Source organism: Schistocerca serialis, chromosome 2 (assembly GCF_023864345.2).
Source record: "Schistocerca serialis cubense isolate TAMUIC-IGC-003099 chromosome 2, iqSchSeri2.2, whole genome shotgun sequence".
Taxonomy (NCBI): domain Eukaryota; kingdom Metazoa; phylum Arthropoda; class Insecta; order Orthoptera; family Acrididae; genus Schistocerca; species Schistocerca serialis.
This window is the reverse complement of record NC_064639.1, coordinates 149,093,385-149,118,495: the sequence shown is the minus strand read 5'-3', so window position 1 is coordinate 149,118,495 and position 25,111 is coordinate 149,093,385.

The window sequence follows — 25,111 nt, the reverse complement described above, 5'->3', positions numbered from 1 at the left end:
GCCCGGCGGGCCGGTTAACCTGACACACGGGTGGTGGAGTTTCAATTGAGTCCTGAGCAAAGTCAAGTGTGCCCTGCTGATCCAATATGTCCATCACTTGTTGAAGGGAGGAATTGATTACTTTCAAAATCTGTTCCCTTAAACGAACATCAGAAACGTTCTGTGCAATTGCATCATGCACCATAGTATCTGAATAAGGGAATCCACATTGACACTGAAAAGCACAATCCCTAGTAAGGCCTTGCAAGGTTGTAACCCACTCCCTATTAGTCTGACCTGCTGTACGTTTTGTACGAAAGAAGGTATACCGTTTGGCAACTACATTGACTGATTCTTTGAATTATGCATCTAATGCAGACAAAATATCGTCGTAGGACAGAGTTGCTATGTCGCGTCGGGGAAATAATTTGACTATCACACGGTACGTGTGCACCCCTATGGAGGACAACAAAAAAGGCTGCCGCTCGTTACCTTGATTTCTGTAGGCGGCGAGATGGAATCCAAATTAGCGTGACCACTCCTTCCAGCTTTCCAGTGCAGCATCAAAAGGACGAAAAGTTGGTGCAACTGCGTGTTGTGGCTGTGTTAATGGTGGAGCGGCGGCTGCCGCGTCGTTGTGCATTGTATGTTGACCCTGGACGAGCTGTCCAAGGGCGTCCAGTAAGGCCTGCGTCTGCTGATTCTGCAAGCGATAAAATTCGGACAGTACATCTGGAGATGGTGGCGAAGCCATTACACAAGTAAATCAGGGCAGTATAGTTTCGAACGCGGTATTGTCTCGTCGCCAATGTTGTGGGTTGGCAGGAGAGCCAACACTGGGTTACTAGTGTAAGCCGAAAGGCACGCGTTTTAGCTCACGCAAGCTGGCGTGAGGTCTGTAACAGGACAAGAAAATTAGAATTTAGAAAAACGGACGTAGCTGGTGGAATACTTAACTTTAATCCATACCTGGTGAACGTCGCTCTTGACTGTACATTATTCACAATATCAATAGTAACTGAACATGGCGCCTTGCTAGGTTATAGCAAATGACGTAGCTGAAGGCTATGCTAACTATCGTCTCGGCAAATGAGAGCATATTTTGTCAGTGAACCATCGCTAGCAAAGTCGGTTGTACAACTGGGGCGAGTGCTAGGAAGTCTCTCTAGACCTGCCGTGTGGCGGCGCTCGGTCTGCAATCACTGCTAGTGGCGACACGCGGGTCCGACGTATACTAACGGACCGCGGCCGATTTAAAGGCTACCACCTAGTAAGTGTGGTGTCTGGCCGTGACACCACACAGTGACGTCCAAATTCCCTACAAATCTTAACATTGAACGATTCGACCAGCTGACCAAATGGAGACACTCTGTGAGGACGCTTTCAAACTCTGTCTGGTGCTTATAACGCTGTTTCACACGAATACGTGGCATCTCCGTGTGCTTCACAGTGATCACTCAACAGCCAACGCTGTTGACGCCCCTATTATGCCCTATCAGGTTTGGTAACAACACTAAAGACGAACAACAGTACTCCAATGTGGTGGCCTTTCTAGCTGTCACAGAGAATTGCAGCTTCAATCATTCACATACCCACCTTTGACGTGTGCGTCTAGGAAGTGACATTGTCATCTGTCCATGTCTTCTTGGTGGTTCACATTTTCTGTCAGATGGTCTATTTACTCGCGAAGGCGATATCTCAAGGCTAGTTTGACGATGGTAAGACGACGGTCCTCATTAAGACATGTGGTCGTCCGTGTTGCCGCTCAGGTAACAACCAGTGTTTACTTCTGTTAGATCGTTAATTTACGACATCTATGTCTCGCTGAATTCATTGAAATACGCTTTTTGTAACTTGTAATTTTCATTATCAAGTTAATTGGCTAAACTCCACCAGATTTATTGCTGCATTCAGGTTCAGTTACCTATTCATATTGTTTTGTGGATGTGCTTAATTTGTGTGCATTTTAAATATCAGATTGTAGCAGTTTTAGTCGAGTATAATGACGAGTCTCGTCTGTATAGTCTTCTAAAGTTTCCCTTGTGTCATATAACTTTATGTTTACCTTTTATCATGACAACTGTCACTGAGTAGAAAAACTGGGCTTTATTTCACTTACCCATTACGAAATGAAATCTGATGCGTAGGATATCTTTCATGAGTGGACGCCTTCAGAAAGGTTCCTGCTTTCCGCAGTACTCAACCGATGGCAGAGCCAGTTAATGGTTAACAGTTCTTCTTACAACATGTTATTTGAAGCAAAAGCGTGTGTTTAGTAATCAAATGTAAAAAAAAATGGTGCAAATGGCTCTGAGCACTATGGGACTTAACTGCTGAGGTCATCAGTGCCCTAGAACTTAGAACTACGTAAACCTAACTAACCTAAGGACAGAATGAGATTTTCACTCTGCAGCGGAGTGTGCGCTGATATGAAACTTCCTGGCAGATTGAAACTTTGTGCCCGAGCGAGACTCGAACTCGGGACCTTTGCCTTTCGCGGGCAAGTGCTCTACCAACGGAGCTACCGAAGCACGACTCACGCCCGGTACTCACAGCTTTACTTCTGCCAGTACCTCGTCTCCTGCCTTTGGGAGACGAGGTACTGGCAGAAGTAAAGCTGTGAGTACCGGGCCTGAGTCGTGCTTCGGTAGATCAGTTGGTAGAGCACTTGCCCGCGAAAGGCAAAGGTCCCGAGTTCGAGTCTCGGTCGGGCACACAGTTTTAATCTGCCAGGAAGTTTCAACCTAAGGACATCACACACATCCATACCCGAGGCAGGATTCGAACCTGTGACCGTAGCGGTCGCGCGGTTCCAGACTGTAGCGCCTAGAACCGCTCAGCCACCCAGGCCGGAAGTCAAATGTAGAAAACTTTTAAATGTATTAGTCTATTAATTTGTATGTTCCATGAAACAAGCAGATGATATCATTCGATGCATCTGACAGCATTTCGCCTCGGTAAAATATTAACCACATACTAATTATTCCATGCGGACACGTGGCAGCAGAAGCAGTTTCTAACGTTCTCTGGCAGCACGCATCCAAAGTGAAAGTTAAAAGAACATTTCGATGTATAATGCTCACTGTAACAAATAATTCATATGTATTTCTGTTAATTGAATTTCAAAAGGACACTTAATTTTCTGAGGAAAAAGATAATTACGAATTTTGCTATTATAAATGATTATTCAAAGAGTGTGAAATACTATCTGTAGCGGAGGATGTGAAAACCGCCACAGAAGAAACGATATCTAATCAAAATGACAAAGACTGTGCAAGAATTAGTTAAGATATAAATAGGCAATGTATTGTAATAGAATCGCTTGCCTTCTACACGGACTGAATGGGAGAGGAACCCGTAACGTTGCATTAAGCTCTTAAGTAGTCTTCATTTGTCATAAGTCGATGATCGACGCCATTTGTAGCTGGGATTGTAAAAGGTGTGCAAAGATTTTAATTGTTTCTGTTAAAATACATTTATCTGGTAAAATCTGTTTGTCACAATTACTGCAAAGTTCTCATCGGACACTACGCATTTTATTTAAGAAATTTCAGCATTTTATTGGATATCGCTGGCGGTGCGGAGCTGCGCCGCGAGCGAGCAGTCTGCAGCAGCGGCAGATTTAAATATACGATCGCAATAACTACCAAATCCTAAAAAGGGTACAGGTAGAGGTGAAGGAAAATAATAAAGTGTTTCTTTTCACAGCATTCCAGACGCAGAACAAAAAGAGATAGTAGATTTTATCTTGTGCATTCACAGGTGGATACAAGCTGCAGCTTTTGTAAATTTTCATTCAAAAAAGTGATAATTTTTGAACATATCGTGAAGTGTATTTAAAACTGGATACTTTTCATGAGAGCTTAGCAATATAAAAAAGAAAACCTTTTCATATGGTAAAGATAGTCTTATGCTTCAAAGCATGTCGGGGTCCATCCAGTTAAACCAAAAATCCACTGCAACGTGAAAATGTTTGCTAAGTTCGATGGACAATAGTATTTTCATTCTTGCACAAACAGCTTTAGTGCTTGAATAAAAGTAAAACTTGAATAATTATTTTGGAATATTCAAAGAAATTCATTTTTATTAATCTGCAACAGAATATTTCGTACGTAAAGTAATAATCGCAGATGAAAAATTCATTGCAACCTTTCGTTTCTCATGTCCATCCATGTATATGTTAAGTTCGATCTCAAATGTTTCCCAATCAAATTAAACGTAAAAAGCAAAGAAAGTTTAAAACGAGACGGTCACCTCCCGAATACTTAGAACAGACATAATCGCATCAAAAGTTCACACTATTTTTGTTACAGATATTCCGCGACCCTGTTGTTATGAGGCTAGTCACCTATGGTTGAAATCCGTGGGAAGAGAGAGCGATCCCCTAACGTGTGCACAGCTAACACTGTTCGTCTCTTCAGGGTGTTTAAACTTCAAAACCTGAATACGAAAGCCACAGGGCGTCATAAATGTGTCAGATAAGACCCTTGTATCGCAGACTGGTTCGTTGCATCCATAGTTCCACTTCTACGGATCATGCCAGCAATACAGTCCGTGAATAACTGAAGTTAATTAGCTGGCTAAGATAAACAGCGTGTGAAGATGCATTTAGAAGACTATGCTATGAATCGGCAAATCAACAATGTTAGCCTCCTCCTTGTGTATGAAACCCTGTTTAATTGTTCAATCTATCCTCTTCTGTATCTTCTGAGGCATCGGCATTCATTTGTTTCCTGCCATTTGTCAGAAATAATATGTTTTTTCCGTCAATAGTCGAAACTCTCTCAGCCATCCATGCTCTTTTGTTTATCAGCAATTTTCTGTCAACTTCCATATTAGATTTCTCATTGTATCTGAAAAAAGCCGCTGAGGCACTACAATCTTTTTTCAGCCGTCATGTAGCTTCTTCAACAGAAGCATATATATTATCACACAGTCTTGTAAAGTTTTCCTTATGTCATATAACTTCGTGTTTATCTTTGGGTCACGACAAGTGTCTCTGAGTATAAAATCTGGGCATTATTTTACTTACCCATTACGAAATTAAATCTGATGCTTAGGATCCCTTTCAGGAGTGGATGCCTGGAGTTTTGTCAACAGGCTGTTCTCAGCACTTCACAGAGCATAGTGTCCCATTATGAATTAAGGCGTCCTCACTACACTTTCCATATTTTGGCTCCAGCAGGTGATGTAACTAAGAATATACGGAATACTGATCTCAATATAAAATATTTGGCAGCCTTCCGGAAGGATTTACGGCTATCTTGTTTAAGCCAGGCACCACAACATGGAGCAGTAAAGCCAAAGAGTCAAAAAACTTTGTTGTTGGTGGAGCAGGGATGAACATTTGGGCAAGTTAATACTACTTTAGTTCTCCTGCAAAGGGCCCTTCTCTTGAGCATCATACTGTGGCTTAACATTACAGACATGTTGAAACCTTCCTTCCCGTCTCCTCTATATCTCTTTTGTTGCGCAACCTTCCCTTCTACAATAACCTATGACACCTTCCCTTAAGAATTCTGTCTCTTGCTTAGTAATAACAAATTAAATCTTCCCTTTGAAATTAATTCTCTTTCTCAGTCTTCGTATACAAATTTAAATGCTACTTATTAAAAGTTTTTTTCTGATTATTTCGACGAAACATAGAATGTGCCGTCGTCGTGGCTCTCAGTCGTTACCTGCAATAACCCAAAACTCTTCCTTACCTTTTTTACTGTTACTGGATTGCCGTCTGACTGCTACATCGAACTGCGACATGAATATACTTACTCTGTTTTACTATACTCTATTAGCTGCTGGTGGGCTGTCATAATAAGTGGCTGTATTTATTACCAAAGCTGACATTATTCTTTAATAGCAAAGCTGACGTTATTCTTTAATTAATTTGACTGAAGCTAGGTAATTCATAGTTAAACTTTTTCTTGACAACAATAAAATTTTGCCAAGTTTTGCGTTGATTGTTTTGGGATGGATTATAATCAGTAATGCAACATTGCTGGCAAATGATTTTACGAACGTTCAAATGGGACTTACTTTTTACAATAATCTTACAACTAGCATTGAGCAAACATACCTTCAGTAGTTTTGAGTTTCAAAAAAAAAAAAAAAAAAAAAAAAAAAAAAAAAAATTATCAGTAATATTAGTTCCTCTCATGATAATAGTTAGCTGATTTCTCTGTACATCCGTTTATGACCTCGTGTAAATCATAGCTGGTGGCTGGCACACACACCGCTCCTCTCAACCTCTCGCTTCAGACCTGCTACCGACTCGCTTCACATCTCGCTTACTACTGACTTCCTATAAACGCTAAATTGCGGTCTCTCCCGCCAACACAATGCTTTCTGGTGCAGACAATCCCTTCTACCATTACAAAATGTATCAATGCACGGTCTTTCCCGCTCTTTTCTTAAAATGTATCCATACGCTGTCTCTCCCGCCCTTTTTAAAATTATGTCAATGTGCGGTCTCTCCCGCCAAGAATACTTTGGTGCAGACATTCCCTCCTACCACAATTACTTCCAAAATGATAAATATTGATTATTCCTACTTAATCTTATTAATAAAATACAAACATCTTTCATAAATTGTGGTTTGACAGCAGACAATAGAAATATACACGTCTTACAATGTTACCAGAGCATTAGCGAGCGCAGTGTGTCCAGTTACCTTAATTTCAGCAAATTATATTGTGGATTTTCAATGTGGTTGGTGATTCACCTGAGGCATTGCACCAACGGCAAAAGTGCGAAATCTGTATGTCGGTATTAGTTCCAGTTGCATCACCTCTCTGAAGAGAAGACGAAATAATATTTTAAAACGATTAGTACACGATGCTGCACCTACAAATAAGGAAATGCGACATATATTTGATGAACAGACTGGTAGTTAATAAAGTCTTTTTTCCATCTGCAGTCCTTGGTAGTTGTAAAGTACAACCTTACGAGAATATTAAAAACTATGTGTTTGTTGTAAATCCTCTCATCAGTAACGTGTAAGGCCAGCAAAATGGGGATGTAATTGCATTGTGGGATTCCGACAGTGAAACCTGAGCAGTGGCCGCTGGTGGGCGGCTCGTCTCTACTCTTGAGGACCTGTGCGGTCGGCCACCGGTGGCGAGGACAGCTGCAGCCCTTGAGGACAAGTGTCAGGCGCTGGTGGTCCCGGCGGCGCTGACAGCAGCGCGGTTTCCGCTCCAAGTTCTCACACGAGGGGCAGAACAAGAGGGGAGAGAGGAGAAGCAGGGGCAGAAGCGCCTGCAGGCACGGACAGGCACAGCACTGGACAGAAAACACGGCCGCCCGACACTTGTCACGCGTATCGCCAGGACAGACTAGCCGGGCTGTCACCCCTCCCACAGCCACCTGTCCAGCTGCCCTCGGGCTGTGCAGAAGGGAGTGGCAGTCGATACCACAGCAGAAATCTCCCTCCTGTTGCAGAGTCTGAAACAACACCACTGCACCTCAGTGATTAAGGGAAAGAAGTTGTTTCAGCTAAGCCATCTGTCCCAGTCATCCTCCATCCCACAACTTTCAAAATATCGCGATTCTGCTTTCACCGATGTGCCTGTTTCCAGAGCGAATCCTTCAATCAGCTGTAGAGCGTGTGCTGTTTTCGGAGTGTAGGACATGACTACTGGCAGAAAAGAAACTGTTAGGATTGTCCATTACATATACCTGCAGAGCTCAGTCGGTAAGAGCGTTGCCCCCTGTTGTGTACATAGTTCCGCATACTCAGCGTATACACAACTTTCCCACTCGAGCGCGCCCAACTAAGCACAATAGCGCAGGCGCAGCGCTCGTCCGTCTCTGCACTACGAGATGGCGCTGCCATAGAGACGGACCAAATTCTGCTTCCGCCGATCCACGTATTAATATGTAACTCAGCCAATGAGATTGCTGCTAACGTAGAACCTTTTCTCCTTGCGGATCACCAGACTGTACCAGTCTGCATTAGTTTGTACCAGTCTGTATGAGTTCTGCATTTGTCTGTACCAGTCTATAGTTAAGTTTCAGTGTGTGCCTAGTAAGATTACCATATTCCTGTACATAGCCATGAAGATAAATGTATAGACACTTTTGTCAAGTATCAGAGATATATGTGAGAATAAGATTAACGTACCAATACCAAGGGAACTTCAGATTGTCAATTGCAAATAGCATCCAGAACCAAGTTAAGTAATTTTTATGCTTGTTATTATTTTAATAAATGTGTGTGAAAATTAATCAAGTTCTGTTTACAGTTGGTCACCATCAATCTGCTACTGTAAGCATGCAAGTGGCATTTGTACTGTCTGACCTAACGGCAGAAGATAAACACGCCACGATAAGACCGATGGTGTGTGTACTGAAGGTCTTACAGTACACCACATCCCCAAAAGACAAGCCTGGCGTTTCAGTCCAATTCTGGCACACAGCTTTATTCTGCCACGAAGCTTTAAAACAGCGCACACTCCGTTGCAGAAGTAAAGATATCGTGCTGGTGACGTGCTTGTCTGTCTGGATTCTCGTAGAGATCCACTTTACCGGAAGAGAAGATCGTCCCTATATGACTGGATGGCGGTCGTACCGACGCTTCACACTGGCCACGAACTACTGCCCTCCAAGCCAGTAGCTCGGCTGCTACAGTAGAATCTAGAGACGGCTGATCCATGTAGTGCCTAAAGGTAACTTACACCAAAATGTAATTCCATACAACAATATGAAAAAAATAAAATATAAAATAAGTAAATAAACTAAGAGAAATAAAATATTCGTTGAATTAGGTTACGTGACACCTTTAGGAACATGATCTTCCTAATTCTAATTTTCATTGTTACGTAAATCTAGTCCATGTACTTATTTTCCCACTGATTCATCACTCTTTAATGTGCAGACTCGTTTTGAAGACGGAGACAATTCGGAGCAAACTAATCGCTACATGTCTTTTAAAAACATTACTTACTGTTTCTTCAGTACGTACTTGTCTGTTTTATTTAATTTTTAATTTTACAAGTCTAGTTCCGAAGGATCAAATTGAGCAACAAATCTGCAAGGTCATGGAACGTGTCAGTACATGAAATTACAACATAAAAGTAAGAACACATAAAATAAAATGTTTACCAACACAGAAAAGACTAGCCATAAGTTCATGTAAACGTAATGAACAATATAACACAGGAATCAGCATAACTTTTCAAGGAACTCTGGAGCGTGGCGCCTTATATTACTTCTTCTAGAGCCTGTGTATCGGGAGACAGATGGTCTGAAGCGGGTTCAGTGGAGTACGTAGTTCTAACTTTTATCAGCTAGTGGACAGTACCGGACAGAGACATTCAAGAAACAGGTGAAGAGAATGTTTTCTGTATTGTTATATTTATTTCATGAAGGCTTGTTGTTTATTTACGTTTGTACAGTTTTGTATATACTTTTAGTAGTCTGAATCATGCGTGAATGTGGTCTAAAGTAAATATGTAGATGATTGTTCTACTGATAAACGCTGTACGAGCTAGCGTGAGAAATTTTTAAGGCTGTGAATGCAGACCACGGGGAATTTTGTATCATAATAAGTAAATTTATGGTAAAAGGAAAGCTAATTCGAGGGCAAATGACAATAGTTAATAACGTAAAGTGTTATTTGTTGAGTGGTTAGTCATGAAAAGCGTGACTAACGTGGGAGACTAGTGTTTTTCTATTGGTTCAAAATGGTTGAAATGGCTCTGAGCACTATGGGACTTAACATCTACGGTCATAAGTCCCCTAGAACTTAGAACTACTTAAACCTAACTAACCTAAGGACATCACACAACACCCAGCCGTCACGAGGCAGAGAAAATCCCTGACCCCGCCGGGAATCGAACCCGGGAACCCGGGAACCCGGGCGTGGGAAGCGAGAACGCTACCGCACGACCACGAGATGCGGGCTTTCTATTGGTCTTAAAGAAAACTGACCAATCAGAACGGAGTATTCTTCACGCGTCTTTTCTCTTGGAGATAGAGAATACTTATAGTAGTCGGAGCCCAGCCTTTCAATGGTACGGTCGTGTGTAATATGAGCTCCAAAAGATGTTGTAGTTTGCCGGTGTTAGTTATGCTACATGCCTCAAAAGTGCTTTAAAGTGAAGGCATATTTATTCCGGTGTGGTTTTTTTTTTTTTTTATAAAGGACAGATTTTTTAAGAATTTTGCGTATGAGAAAAGACAGTAATTACGCGTGGCATATTAAGCAGATCGGTGACTAAAAGCTTTGAGTACATTAGACACCGATAAACTTAATAGTATGGAGAGCATTTTAGTTTTAAGAACAATCCGTGCTTACTGGCTGTTCAGATTTCGGGACATACTTTACCATAAACTTGCTCACGTGAATTAAAGGGTTTGTGGTTTGGGTTGTTTGGGGGAAGACACCAAACTGCGAGGTCATCGGTCTCATCGGATTAGGGAACGACGGAGAAGGAAGTCGGCCGTGCCCATTCAACGAACCATCCCGGCATTTGCCTGGAGCGATATATAGAAATCACGGAAAACCTAAATCATGATGGCCGGACGCGGGATTGAACCGTCGCCCTCCCGAATGCGAGTCCAGTGTAAGGGTTTGTGCATGACTGTGTTAAGATTAGCACGGGCTTCGCAGTAAACGTGTAATTATCGACTTCAGAATATACCGATGCTTTTCCGGTTTTTTCACGTTTCATTCAAAATTAAGATCTTCTCCTGATTATTAGACGTTTGACGTTGTATGCAGCCTACTGGGCGCTGTGGCCGAGCGGTTCTAGGCGCTTCAGTCCGGAAGCGCGCTGCTGTTGCGATTGCAGGTTCGAATCCTGCCTCTGGAATGGATGTGTGTGATGTCCTTAGGTTAGTTAGGTTTAAGTAGTTTCAAGTCTAGGGGACTGGTGACCTCAGGTGTTAAGTCTCATTGTGCTCGGAGCCGTTTGAGTCATTTTGTATGCAGCCTGGTGCGAGTTGCAGTACGGTAGGTTTCGGCTCGTCTTTCGTAGGGCGATCTGCTACAACGAGTTCACGGGTAGGTGCAGGTAAAAGGACAAAAGGAAACGCGCCGCTGCTACTCGTCGATATAATAGGAGGAGTGACACATGTACAAATTCTTCAGATAGGTGTATTGATTACAATAACAGATGTTCCATTTGAGTGTACAACTTGTCTTTTCTGGCGCACAGCGGTGGGTAGCTGACTGTGAGCGAAACAGGATGGGATAGGCAGTTTTTGCGGCGTGCTCTGTGAAGCCACTAAATGTTAGGTTATAATGTAGGAATTATGAGTATATGTATTATTGGAAACATAGATGTGGAAGCAGAAGTCTTCTCGCAAACAAGGTAAAGATGTTATATATTTATGACTTTCGTTTTGCCAGCGGGTTAGTGTAGATGAGTTGGCTGCTGATTGGCAGTTGGTGAGTAACCACAGGATATACTTAAACAGATTTGATAGTTAGATATTTCCATTTTGTAATGTCTCTAAGATTGGTTGCCACAGGTATGCGTAATCTGATGATTTGTCTTTATGCCTTTTTAGTGAGGTTAGATAACACTTGCTGTATAATTCTCACTGTTTGTGACTCAGTTAGTAAAAAAGATGTAATTTTAGTGAGTAATGTAATTTCAATTGCCAGATGTTGTGGAAAGCCAAACTTAAATTCGAATACAATTTCACCATTAAAAAGGTCAGTGTTAGCAATTCACCATAATCAGTACCGCCTCCCTGTCCAGGTCATATGTTTTTCAAAAACATTGATTTTTTCTTAAATGTTTTCGTTTATCATCCAAGAGAATTTCATGTACGTTTCAAAGTAATACGGCCAGAATTGCACACCGCTGAGCCTGTAGCTAGTACATTTTATTGTTTTGGAGGTAAGACAATTTTATTTTATTTGGTAACCGCACAGCGACCAGAGTTACCAGTTTTGAACAGAGCCAGAGGATTCAGTGCCTATGGGACTGAACGTATTTTGCAGTGACTGTATTTCTTTATTAGTATTGGGAGCTGCATTGCCCAATCAGTTCGTATAAAGTTTTGGCTAACAATAACGCAGAGTAAGTACGCCTCTTAAAGTTACAACACGCTACACGATTACTCTACTTTTGTATGCATTCCCAGTTCAGGGATTCATTCAAAGTAATACCAAGTAGATATTTTATACAACGTTACAACGTGAACTAGGATGTTTACGTTTACATTCTTTGTTAGCATCTGTTGCCCTTTCTTTTACCTCGCCATGGTGAATACGCTGTGGACCTTTCATCTTCCATGCACGCATATGTTGCTGGTTTGACTATCACTCAGGCAGCCTACATTGTTCCACTAAATCATTCGTTTCTAACTCCTAGAAAACGTCTGGCACAATTTGCAATCAACACGCCGCGATTTTTTAGCTCTGTGGGTTGTAATCAACATTGAGTAGCTCCGACTAAATACAGCACACCTCAAAAAACTGGTCTTCTTCATCGCGGAGCTGAGGGCATTATTCACACTAGATGCATGTTTACATCTATAGGTACGTGGATCTGCAAATCTGCCTGGCAAAGGGTTCATCGAACCACCTGCAACTGATTATCTATTATTCCAATCTCGAACAGCGCGCAGAAAAAACGAACGCCTGTATCTTTCCGTGCGAGCCCTGATGATCGTTTCTCCCTATGTAGATAGGCATAAAAAAAATATTTTCGCATTCGGAGGAGAACGTTGGTGATTGCAAATTTCGTGACAAGATTCCGCCGCAACGAAAAACGCCATTGTTTTAATTACGTCCACCCCAAATCCTTTATCATGCCAATGACACTCTCTCCCCTATTTCTCTGTTACACAAAACGTGCTGCTCGTCTTTGAGCTTTCTCAATGCATTCCGTTAATCCTATCTGGTAAGGATCCCACATCGCGCAGCAGTACTGCAAAAGCGAACGGACAAGCGTAGTGTAGGCCGTCTCTTTAGCACATCTGTTGCATTTTGTAAGTGATCTGATAATGAAACGCTGTCTTTGGTTTGCCTGCCCCACAACATTTTCTGTGTTCTTTCCAATTTACATTCCTCGTAACTCTAATTCCTATGCATTTAGTCGAATTACGGCCTTTAGATAAGACTGGTTTATCGTGCAACCGGAGTTTGACAAGTTCCTTTTAGCACTCATGTGGCTGACCTCACACTTTTCATCATTTAGCGTCAATTTACAATTTACGCACCATACAGATATCTTTTCTAAATCGTTATGTAATTTGTTTCGGTCTTCTGACGACTTTAATAGACGATAAACGACCGCATCATCAGCAAATAATCTTAGATGGCTGCTCAGATTGCCCCTAAGCAGTCAGGAGACCTATAACACTACCTTGGGGAACGCCAGAAATCACTTTTGTTTTATTCGATGAGTTTCTCTCAGTTGCTATAAAATGTGAACTCGCCGATATTGCATATGCACGCAATTTCACTACCAGCCGCTTGTGTGGTACAGTGTCAAAAGCCTTTTCGAAATAAAATTGAAATCCCGTGTTAATAGCATTTACCACTTCCTGTGAGTAAAGAGCTACATACTAAAATGTAAACTTTCACGGCCGGAAATATCATGTCCATTATAATTATCCGGGCTGTTATGCCGTGGTCGGTTGATGAATTCTGTGTCGATTCCCAACGTTTCATCTCCGACTGCGGGAGACATCTTCAAGGGGGTCCGTAACTTGGTGGAAGGTCCAACACACACACTGGCTCGCTACTGACTGCCGCTAAATTCCGTGTCCGCGCGCCCCCGCGCCGCGGCGTGACGTCACGTGTTTTGAAAACATCAGTGCAATTGGCCGCTGTCCGTCGCCGTCGATCGCCGTTGCCATCACCCAGTAGCGGACGAGTGGTACACATCTTCTTTAACACCGGCATCCATATACCGTTTAATTTGACGCCCTCCTCCTTTCGGTTGAAATTATTTGGGTGTTTAGCGATTTCGATTGCCTCCCTGTAGAGCCTTTCGTAGTATCCGCTCGTGGCCGCTAGTACTTGCGTCTCCTCGAAACGAATATTGTGGTTCCCTGGCTGGAAAGCATGCTCCGCAACAGCTGATCGTTCCGTTTCTCCTCTTCTACAATTTCCCTTGTGCTCTTCCAAACGTTTAGAAACAGTTCTTTTGGTGGTACCCACATAAACATCACCACAGCTGCATGGGATCCTATACACTCCAGATTTTTCCATTGGTTTGCGAGCGTCCTTGGCAGGCCTAAGGTATTCCTGTATCTTCCTGGTGGGCTTGTAAATTACGGTAATATTCCGCTTCGTCAAGATCCTCCCTATTCTTTCCGTTACATTTTTAACAAACGGCAGGAAAACCTTAGATTTTGCAGTAGCCTGTACGTCAGTATGATTTCTGCGTGGCTGTCTCAACGCACGTTTTATTTCGGCGGACGAATATCCGTTCTTCGTTAGTGCATTGTGGAGATGTTCCATCTCAGCGTCGAGCAACTCAGGTTCACAAATATTTCTAGCTCTGTCCGCTAACGTCTTGATAACACCCCGCTTCTGTTGTGGGTGGTGGTTCGAATCCCGGTGCAAATAACGGTCCGTGTGCGTGGGTTTGCGGTACACTGAGTGGCCCAAACTACCATGTTCGTTTCTAAACACAAGCACATCGAGAAAATGTAGTTTGCCGTCTACCTCCTCCTCCATTGTAAACTGAATTCTTGAGTTTATACTGTTCAGATGTTCGTGGAACCGGCTTAGTTCCTCCCTACCATGTCTCCACAACACAAACGTGTCATCCACGTATCGGAAACATACATTTGGTTTCTTGCTGGCAGTACCTAAGACCTGTTCTTCGAATTTCTCCATAAAGAACTGTTTCTAAACGTTTGGAAGAGCACAAGGGAAATTGTAGAAGAGGAGAAACGGAACGATCAGCTGTTGCGGAGCATGCTTTCCAGCCAGGGAACCACAATATTCGTTTCGAGGAGACGCAAGTACTAGCGGCCACGAGCGGATACTACGAAAGGCTCTACATGGAGGCAATCGAAATCGCTAAACACCCAAATAATTTCAACCGAAAGGAGGAGGGCGTCAAATTAAACGGTATATGGATGCCGGTGTTAAAGAAGATGTGTACCACCCGTTCACTACTGGGTGATGGCAACGGCGATCGACGGCGACAGACAGCGGCCAATTGCACTGATGTTTTCAAAACACGTGACGTCACGCCGCGGCGCGGGGGCGCGCGGACACGGAATTTAGCGGCAGTCAGTAGCGAGCCAGTGTGTGTGTGTTGGACCATCCATCAAGCTACGAACCCCCTTGAAGATGTCTCCCGCAGTCGGAGACAAAACGTTGGGAATCACCACAGAATTCATCAACCGACCACGGCATAACAGCCCGGATAATTATAATGGACAAAGAGCTACATGTATTTCGCAAGAACGATAGTTTCTAAATCCGTGTTGACTGTCCGTCAATATACAGTCTTACAGTATTAATGTGGTGTCTCCTGAAGGCGAAAAAGTTTTTATCTGGTGTTCTTATGAACAAGAAGCGAAATCTTTTATTTATATTAGTGATATGTAGGAACTACTTCCAGCTTTCTTGATGTGTTAACGCCAGTGCAGTTATTATCTTTTTTACGTAATTGTTGAGTTCGTCTCATATTCCATTTCGAAACAGCGGTCCCTGAACAACAATTAAAGTCAAGTTTCTGAAGGATCATTAGCGTCTAAACTCGTTTCGCAGAATTTTAAAACCGTGCATACACCTGTTGTTGTGGCAAATAAGATTGTTATTAAGCTTACTGGTGCTACTTTTCACCAGAAAAATAACTGAAGGCCAGTCAGGGTAAAATTTTTCATTTCTTCTGTAAATGGCCATCGCAGTTTAAGTTCACGTACAAACAAAAATAAAAAGCCAAAATCCGTTTGTGCCTAACAGACAATTAATACGCCAATACGAGATCAGTGAGATGTCCAACGCGCCATCAGCCGGATCAAGTGATGGGGACTGACAGCGGATTAAAAACGGACCCGTTTCAGTATCGGGAAATTACGATGCTGGCCTGCGATGGCGTTTTAAGCCGCCGGTGATTTCAGGGCCGCCGGCCAGGAAGGGGCCAAACAGAGCGGCTCTGTGCTTCGCCCGCGGGCAGTCGACGGCGTGGGCGGCAGGTTACGTATAAATTGAAAAGCGCTGTAGCCGGCCGTGGATGGCGGAAACGGATGGGGAAGAGGAGAGAGGTGGGGGGAGGTGCTCACGCGTCTGTTCGTCAGTTCACGTCAACGACAGCGCAGCTTCACGCCCCGTCATGTGCGACTCTGTTTACGTTCTCCCTTCATTAGCCCAGTATCAAGCGCGAGCAGGCTGCCATATGTCACACTGTAGCACGCCCTGTTATTATAAGCAGGGCACGTATTTTGTCTCAATGACAAAATTTTCTTACTTCCATCATACATATTATTGGAGGCTGACTGTATAGTGGGGTGGCTCTTAAGTGACACTTTCTCTAAAAACATTACAATTTGTCACAGGTAGCTGATTTTGTCAGTGTAGAAACAGCGATCTGTTGTTTCAATGAATGTTTTTTCTTTTAAAAAAAATCTTTATTAGCTATGATCGCATATAGGAAAATTGTCGTTTCTACCGTTTCTGGTCATCTTCAGATCGGAATATAAAAAGCTAAGTCGAAGATAAGACGTCACCTTTGTCAAATAGCTATTAAAAATCTTGTACTTCAGTCCGGGACCGCGCGACAGCTACGGTCGCAGGTTCGAATCCTGCCTCGAGCATGAATGTGTGTGATGTCCTTAGATTAGTTAGGTTTAAGTAGTTCTAATTCTAGGGGACTGATGACCTCAAATGTTACGTCCCTTAGTGCTCATAGCTATTTGAACCATTTGAATCAATCTTGTAAATGGTCTTCACGGATTTGCCGCCGGATCACGTTGTGCAAATTCCACAATCTTTCCTCGAAGCAACTATCCTACATCTTCAGGTAGTTCAATCTTGCTGACGGCTAGATGCGACTGACGGTATCCGCACGTCGACGCCCCGTTCCTAGAACACGAGCGCGAAGAATGCGCAGGGGCGGTAATCGCGCATACGCAATGATTTGCAGTAATATGATGCCATATTCAAACTCTCTCTGCCGAAAATCGCAGAGCGCAGAGCTTGCGTGTAACGCGAGTATATAGGTCTAGTATGTATAGACAAGAACTTTTCTCGCACATTCAAAGCAGGGTTTAAGTTAGGCATGGTGGTTATAGCCGAAACAACCGGCTTTTTATGTGACTTTTCAGGCTTTCCGACGAACTGTTGCAAATACACTTCTCGAGTTTACAGCAAAATCGTATTGTGTTTAATCCTACAATATTTCATCGATGAATTGCTCGACATCTTCAGTGGTGGCAGTTGCTGCTGTCATCGTTAGAAGGCGTGACTCATGATAATGGCGCGACGGTGTCGGAATTTATCAACCCAGGAGGAGGCAATACGCGTGCGCGGGAAGACGCTCGCAGTTGGAGAAAAGTGACACCTGCTGGGAGCTGCAGAAAGGTTTTCCGCGCGTGCGTTGTGGGCAATGACTGTGCTGCCGAACGCTCCTGTGGTTAAAAGCTGAATTAAATCTCAGCAGTTCGCTCCTTCGAGTTATGAATCGGAATTTCTTGTTTTCTCTGTTTGTTCTGCTCTAATGGCAGTTGGTACTGGATTCCAGGCGGCGCTTAACCGAAAACCTGGATCCCTGTTGATACTATTGTCCACTCTACGAACGTGTATGAACTCTTTAACAACGCAGATCCAGGAACGTGACTCTAGAGATAAAATTTCAGTCTTTTCGTAAAACATGCAGTGCCTCGTGTATAGGCAATGCTCAATTATTGCTGATTCATCAGGCTGCCCTAGGCATGTATGACGCAACGTTCTTGCATGGTTCGGCATCTCTGCCCAATATAAGACTTCCCACATTGGTATGGGATCTTATACTCGCCACATTTCCTGAGGCCAATGTCGTCTTTCACCGAGCACAGTAAATTCCTCAATTTTGCTGGTGGCCGAAAAACACGCTTGATGTCGGCCTTTTGAAGACATGCTGCCAAAATACGGCAAGAACGCCGCTCAATTGCGTGCCTCAGTATTTTCATTTACGTCCCTGCTTTGAATTTGCTTAGAACGCAATGCATGGAGTATGTGACTATCGGAATAGCCGTTCTGTTGGAAAATCATTCTAAGAACGATATTCCTACAGAACGGCTATTCCGATAGACAGATAAAGGTCTCACAGCTCACCAGGCAGACTGTCGGCAAATGAGACCACATGTGCTCTATGCACTAAAGAGAGTAAGACATTACCGTGTTGTGCAGGGTGATGACAACTTGTGGCCTGCAAATATAGCATCGTGTGAGTTGGTTTGCGATAGACTCTATCTCCCAGCGTACCATCGCGTTTTCTTCTGACCATGACATCCAGGAATGGTGAAATGCCGTCTTTTCCACTTCTATTGTGAACTGTATATTCGGATGGAGCGAGTTCAGATGCCGGAGAAAAACAGGTAGTGTCTCTATTCGGTGGGGCCACACCACAAAAGATTATCTACATACCTCCAGAAGCAGGAATGTTTTAGACTTGCCGACTGCAGTGCTTTTCCCTCAAAGTCGTCCATAAAAAAGTTGGCCACCATGGGGGACAGAGGACTTTCCATGGCGACACCGTCCACTTGTTCAAAATACTGGTCTTCGAATAAGAAACAGTTTGTGGTAACCACATGATTATAATGCTACAGTGTTCTCCTCAAACTGGCTGCTGATAAGCTCTAACGGGTCCTGCAGAGGTACTTTCGTAAATAAAAGTAGAACGTCAAAGCTAACCAAAATATTCGACAATTGTAACTTAAGTGTCTTCAGGTGTCCTATGAAGTACTCTGAATTCCGGATGTGATGGTCACACTTGCCTAAGAGGGGTCCCAACAGCGTAGTAATATGTTACACCAGAACACAGGTAGGAGCTCCGATGTTGCTCAATAGCGCATGAAGAGGAGACCCATCATTATGTATCTTTGGTAGGCAATACAGTCTTGGCAGCAGATCCCCCATGACTATAATTACGAAAGAACCTCTGCAGGACTCCTTAGAGCTTATCAGCAGCCAGTTTGAAAAGGGCTTAATGACATTGCTTAAACATGTGCTTACCTCAACTTATTTCTTATTCAGTGACCAGTATTTTGAACAAGTCGACGGTGTCGGCATGGGAAGTCCCCTGTCTCTCCTGGTGGCCAACTATTTTATGGAAAACTTTGAGGAAAAAGCCCTGCAGTCGGCAAGTCTAAACCCTTCCTGCCTCTGGCAGTATATAGACGACATATTAGCGGTGTGGCTCCACAGAATAGAGACATTACCTGTGTTTCTCCGGCATCTGAACTCTCTCCCTCTGAATATACAGTTCACAACGGAAATGGAAAAAGATGGTATTTTACCATTCGTGCACATCATGGTCAGAACAGAAGCATATGGTAAGCTGGCACATAGTGTCTACCGCAAACCAACTCATACGGAGCTATATTTGCAGGCCACAAATTCTCACCACCCTGCACAACTCGGTAGTGTCTTACGCTATTTAGTGGTAAGAGCACATGGGGTGTCAGATGCCGACAGTCTAGCTGGTGGCTACAACACCTAAAAATGGTATTCCAACAGAATGGCTATTCCGATAGACAGATACGCCATGCATTTCGTTCTAACAAAATTCAAAGCAGGGATGTACCGGGTGATCAAAAAGTCAGTATAAATTTGAAAACTTAATAAACCACGGAATAATGTCGATAGAGAGGTAAAAATTGGCACACATGCATGGAATTACATGAGGTATTATTAGAACAAAGTAAAAAACAAAGTTCACAAAATGTCCGACAGATGGCGCTGGACAGCAAAACGTCAGTGATTGCGCATGACAATCGTGTATAAAAGGAGCTGTAATGAGAGAGAGAATCAAATGCGCCAGCAGTCGCAGCATGTTGACGTTACCTGAAAGGCGCTTTTAGTGAAGCTCTATTATCAGAATGGGGAATGTGCTAGTTCAGCGTTACGATCCTATCGTCATAGGAAGGGCATTCGAAAGGGTAAAGGTCTGTTGACAAATGCAGCTGTGGTGAGAATAATTTCCAAGTTCGAAGCCACGGGTTGTTTAGACGATAGACCCCGTAGTGGCCGACCGAGCACAAGGCGTAATGCTGCTGAGACAGTTCAGGAAGAAATGGAGACTGTAGCGGGTGCGTCTATGCACGTGGATGTCAGCGCTCGTTCAGTCGCGCGTCGCACCGGCATTCCATACACTACTGTTTGGTTGGCGCTTAGACGTACCCTCCGATGCTATCCGTACAAAATCCTTCGGCATCATGAGCTGTTACCTGGCGATTTAATGAAGCGGTGGGCACTTGCGGTGTGGGCGTTACAAAAGATAGCGGAAGATGACGATTGGTTGAGTAACGTGTTGTGGACCGACGACGCTCATTTCAAGCTCCAACGCCCACAACTGCAGAATTTGGGCTACCGAAAATCCTAGAACTGTCGTGGAAACTCGATTGCACGACGAGAAAATCACGGTATGGGTTGGATTTACCACATCTACCGTTATAGGGCCTTTTTTCTTCGCGGAAATGCGTGATTCTGGTTTTGTAACTGCTACCGTGACGGGTGAGTGGTACGCCGATATGTTACAGAATCGCATCATCCCCAGCCTGGCTGATAAACTCCTGCTGGAACGTACGATGTTTATGCAGGATGGCACTCCACCCCATGTTGCTAGACGCGTGAAAGATCTCTTGCACGCGTCGTTTGGTGATGATCGTGTGCTCTGCCGCCACTTTCGTCATGCTTGGCTTCCCAGGTCCCCAGACCGCAGTCCGTGCGATTATTGGCTTTGGGGTTACCTGAAGTCGCAAGTGTATCGCGATCGACCGACATCTCTAGGGATGCTGAAAGACAACATCCGACGCCAATGCCTCACCATAACTCCGGACATGCTTTGCAGTTCTGTTCACAACGTTATTCCTTGACTACAGCTATCGTTGAGGAATGATGGTGGACATATTGAGCATTTCCTGTAAAGAACATCATCTTTGCTTTGTCTTACTTTGTTATGCTAATTATTGCTATTCTTGTCAGATGAAGCACCATCTGTCGGACATTTTTTGAACTTTTGTATTTTTTTGGTTCTAATAAAACCCCATGTCATTTCAAGCATGTGTGTCAACTTGTACCTCTCTATCTACATTATTCCGTGATTTATTCAGGTTTCAAATTTATACTGACTTTTTGATCACCCGTAAATAAAGATGCGTAGGCAACCATTGAAATGGCGTTCTTGTCCTATTTTGGCGGCATGTCTTCAAGAATAGAAAGAATCCTCAAAAGGCACGATATCAAGTGTGCTCGGCGGCCACCAGTAAAACTGAGGAATTTATTGTGTTCGGTCAAAGACGATCCTGGCCTTAGGAACCGCGGCGTGGATAAGATCCAGTGCCAATGTGGAAAATCTTACACTGAGCAGAGATGCCGAACCGTGCAAGAACGTTACGTCGAACGTCATCGTCATACACGCCTGGGGGAATCGGATAAATCAGCGGTAGCGGAGCATTGCCTGGACACGAAGCATCGCATGTTTTACGAAACGACTAAAATTTTATCCCCAGTGTCTTGTTCCTGGAAATGTGTTGTTAAGGAGGCCATACACATTCGTACGGCGGACTATCTTTATCAACAGGGATAGAGCTTTTCATTTAACCGCCGCCTCGAATCCAGTAGTGACTGCCATTACAGCTAAACAAATAAAGAAAACAAGAACATCCGACTCATGACTCTGCGCAACGCACTGCTGAGATTTAATTCAGCTTTTCGCCACAGGAGCGTCCGGCAGCACTGTCATTGACCACAGCGCATGCGCGGAAGACCTTTCTGCCGCTCGCAGCAGGGAGCACGAGGAGCGCCGCTTTCCTCAAACTGCGAGCGTCTTCCCGCGCACACGTACTGCCTGCTCCTGGCCCGATAACTTTCGACACCGCCGCGCGAACATCATCAAAAAAATGGCTCTGAGCACTATGGGACTCAACTGCTGAGGTCATTAGTCCCCTAGAACTTAGAACTAGTTAAACCTAACTAACCTAAGGACGTCACAAACATCCATGCCCGAGGCAGGATTCTAACCTGCGACCGTAGCGGTCTTGCGGTTCCAGACTGCAGCGCCTTTAACCTCACGGCCACTTCGGCCGGCGAACATCATCAGTCACGTCTTCTACCAGTGACAGCAGCGATTACCACCACCTGGAGATGTCGAGCAGTTATATCGAAGAAATATTGTAGGGTTTACACAATACGACCCAGCGCCAAACGCGAGTAGTGTATTTGCAACCGGTTTTCGGTTATATTGTTTTCTCTTTTTTTTTTCAAGCCTATTTAACCTGACTGTTAAAAACGATAAAAATAATCAGTTTCTGATGTAACCAATTTTCAGTTTTTTATTCTTATTATTTCCCTTATTGATGGCGACTCCATGGAGTGCTGTGTACACAACGACCATATGATAAGTAACATTAGAAGGAAGGTCAGCGTTGGCTGTAATTTTGATGATTTATTAACAGCAAAATCTATTTTCGATCACGTAATGATCATCTTCAGTGCTTTAGGGTACAAATTAAAGCTCGTAGGCACTGGTGTCTAGTTATTATCAGTAGCAGAAGCTATGAAACGATCACCATAACTCAAATCGACTTTGCTGTTAATAAATCATCAAAATTACTGCCAACACTGACCTTCCTTCTGATTTTATTATTTCCTGTTATAAACGTAGAAATCGAACAAAGACTGAAAAGTTTTGACTCCCTCAGTGTAAAGACACATATAATCAGAATATTAGATTAAACGTGCAAATAAAAGAAAGCTTAGTCCGCCTACCGTTCACTGCTTTTCTCGTAAAGCGATAAGTCGTTTAATACTACCAAAAAAGCATTATTTTTCTACTGATTCTAATTTTTTGAAACTCTGCTCAAAAATCATGCTGTAATCGGAGGTTTGGGTATTACGGATAGTGAGTTGTAAAGGTTGAAGGATTGAAAAATTACTTTTTTCGTCTTAATTTGTCCGTTTTCATGGCTGCAAGCAGATACAGGCACGTCATGTAATCACAGGCAGTAAATCAGCTATTTTCTATTTTTATACAATGAATGAATTGCTGTTAAGTTTTTAATTTATTACTGTTCCCATGAATTCCATCCTTTTTTTATTTGATAGAAGTGGCAGACAAATCTTTAAACTTTTGAGACATTTGAAGCAATCTACTTAATTGCTGTGTCACTTTGTAAAAATATTTCCAGACCAGATTAGGTGCCGTTCTGCAATACAAGAGATGTTCGGCAATGACACACTGCGACACATCTTACTGAAATTGTACAACACGCGATTACACCTCACGCCACATTATTCAGAACTAAAATATCGGCATAGTTTTCACCCGGTCGGTTTTTCCCATCCCTAGTTCAAGTCGCAGTCGCCTTTCGCTACTCGAGGTGGAAGAAAGAGTCGCACTTCAAAACAGCACTCGGAAAATGCAACAACATTCTGCCACAGGAACAAAGGATTTTTTAAAAAGCTCATCTTTCATGTCAAGAGGAGAGACAGGACGCGCGTATAACTTTATTTTTTTGAGCCTTGCGGAAGCTGGCAAGCTGGCCATGGGACACGGTGATTCTAGTTATGGTGTAAACGCAAGCAGGCCTTAACAGCCCGTCAAGGGAAGGAACGAAGTGCCGCCTACCGTCCCAGAATGCAACAACAATCTGCCACAGAACCAATCAACAGAGGCTAAAAACACAACCCTTTAGGTCTCAGCGGATCGTACCAATATGTCAATAAAACAAATGATAAACTGGTTTTTCCCCCAGCTAGTGGATATCATTATTCATCGGGCCTGCGTGGTTCACTTATTCTTCTCAAATGCACACAGTATTTTTGTGCATTTGATGAAGTAATGGATAAATTTGTTTTATGGAAGAAAAACGAACGGCGCTGTAGCCCCACTGAAACTATAAGTGGACATATGAAGAATATTAAAAAAAGCGAGAACACATAAAAGAAAATTGCTTGGCGTCATCATCAGATAAGCCGTAGTATTAATTAACATTCACAACAAATGCTGTCGCGTTTATGCCACATCCATGCCCACGTTTGTTATAGTTTATTTGCTATGATTTAATACAGAGTATTGGAAGATTTTCTTACGGGAGGCTAACTAGTTGGTAGGATCAGAAAGCAGACCCATCGAAGGACGCGCCAAATGGTCACAGCGTGAGAAAAGCCGGGAGAGCAAGAGACAAATGGTACTGAAGCAGAGACAGTGGGGATTCACTTACCACGCTGGACGCCAAGAAGCGAATCTTTTATTGTTTATGTTCACTGTTTGGGTACTAATATACAGTTCCAACATATCTGATAACGTTACTTGCACTGAGAACTTGTTAACAATAATTTCAATATCAATCATCAGGAAACGGCAATTACAAAATTTGATTACTATCAGTGCTTATCGATGGAAAGAACGGACCAGTCGCAAGTGCGCGCTGAGAAGCCAGGTGCAAGAGCGCTAAGACAGCTCACAACTAGTCTACGATCGGTTTCACAGGATTTAATATATGAATCCGTGTATAAAAAACTGATCTCATGTAAGGACAAAAAACAGTCTGTTGAAAAATTGCTAGTGTGTGAAGAGCTACTCCAAGTAAAGACGGATTTAATTGTTGAAGTTGCCTCTGAAAACATATTTCTGTGATCTCACGTGGATTCCATAGATCTTGTAAACATTTTGTAACTTTGGCGGTGCTGGGAGACTAATGATGGATTACAGTGAATCTTGTTAAGAAATTTAACGACACACTGCATTTAGAAACCGTTTTAATCATTTTGCGATTGGACAAATGAAACAGAATTAGTTGGAGTCCTAACATTTTACAATTCTCATTACGCTTAACATTTAAACCTGCCCACTTACCACATTCATCATTATGCACTGTTTATTGCACAAGCATTAGAGCTCGCGACTGAGGAGAAAAAACCATCAGGCATAACGTCTATGAGACACGTAGTGAGCAAGTTCGACTACAATTCAGTAAGTGTGGGAGATTGGGAGGGTGTTAGACGCACTTG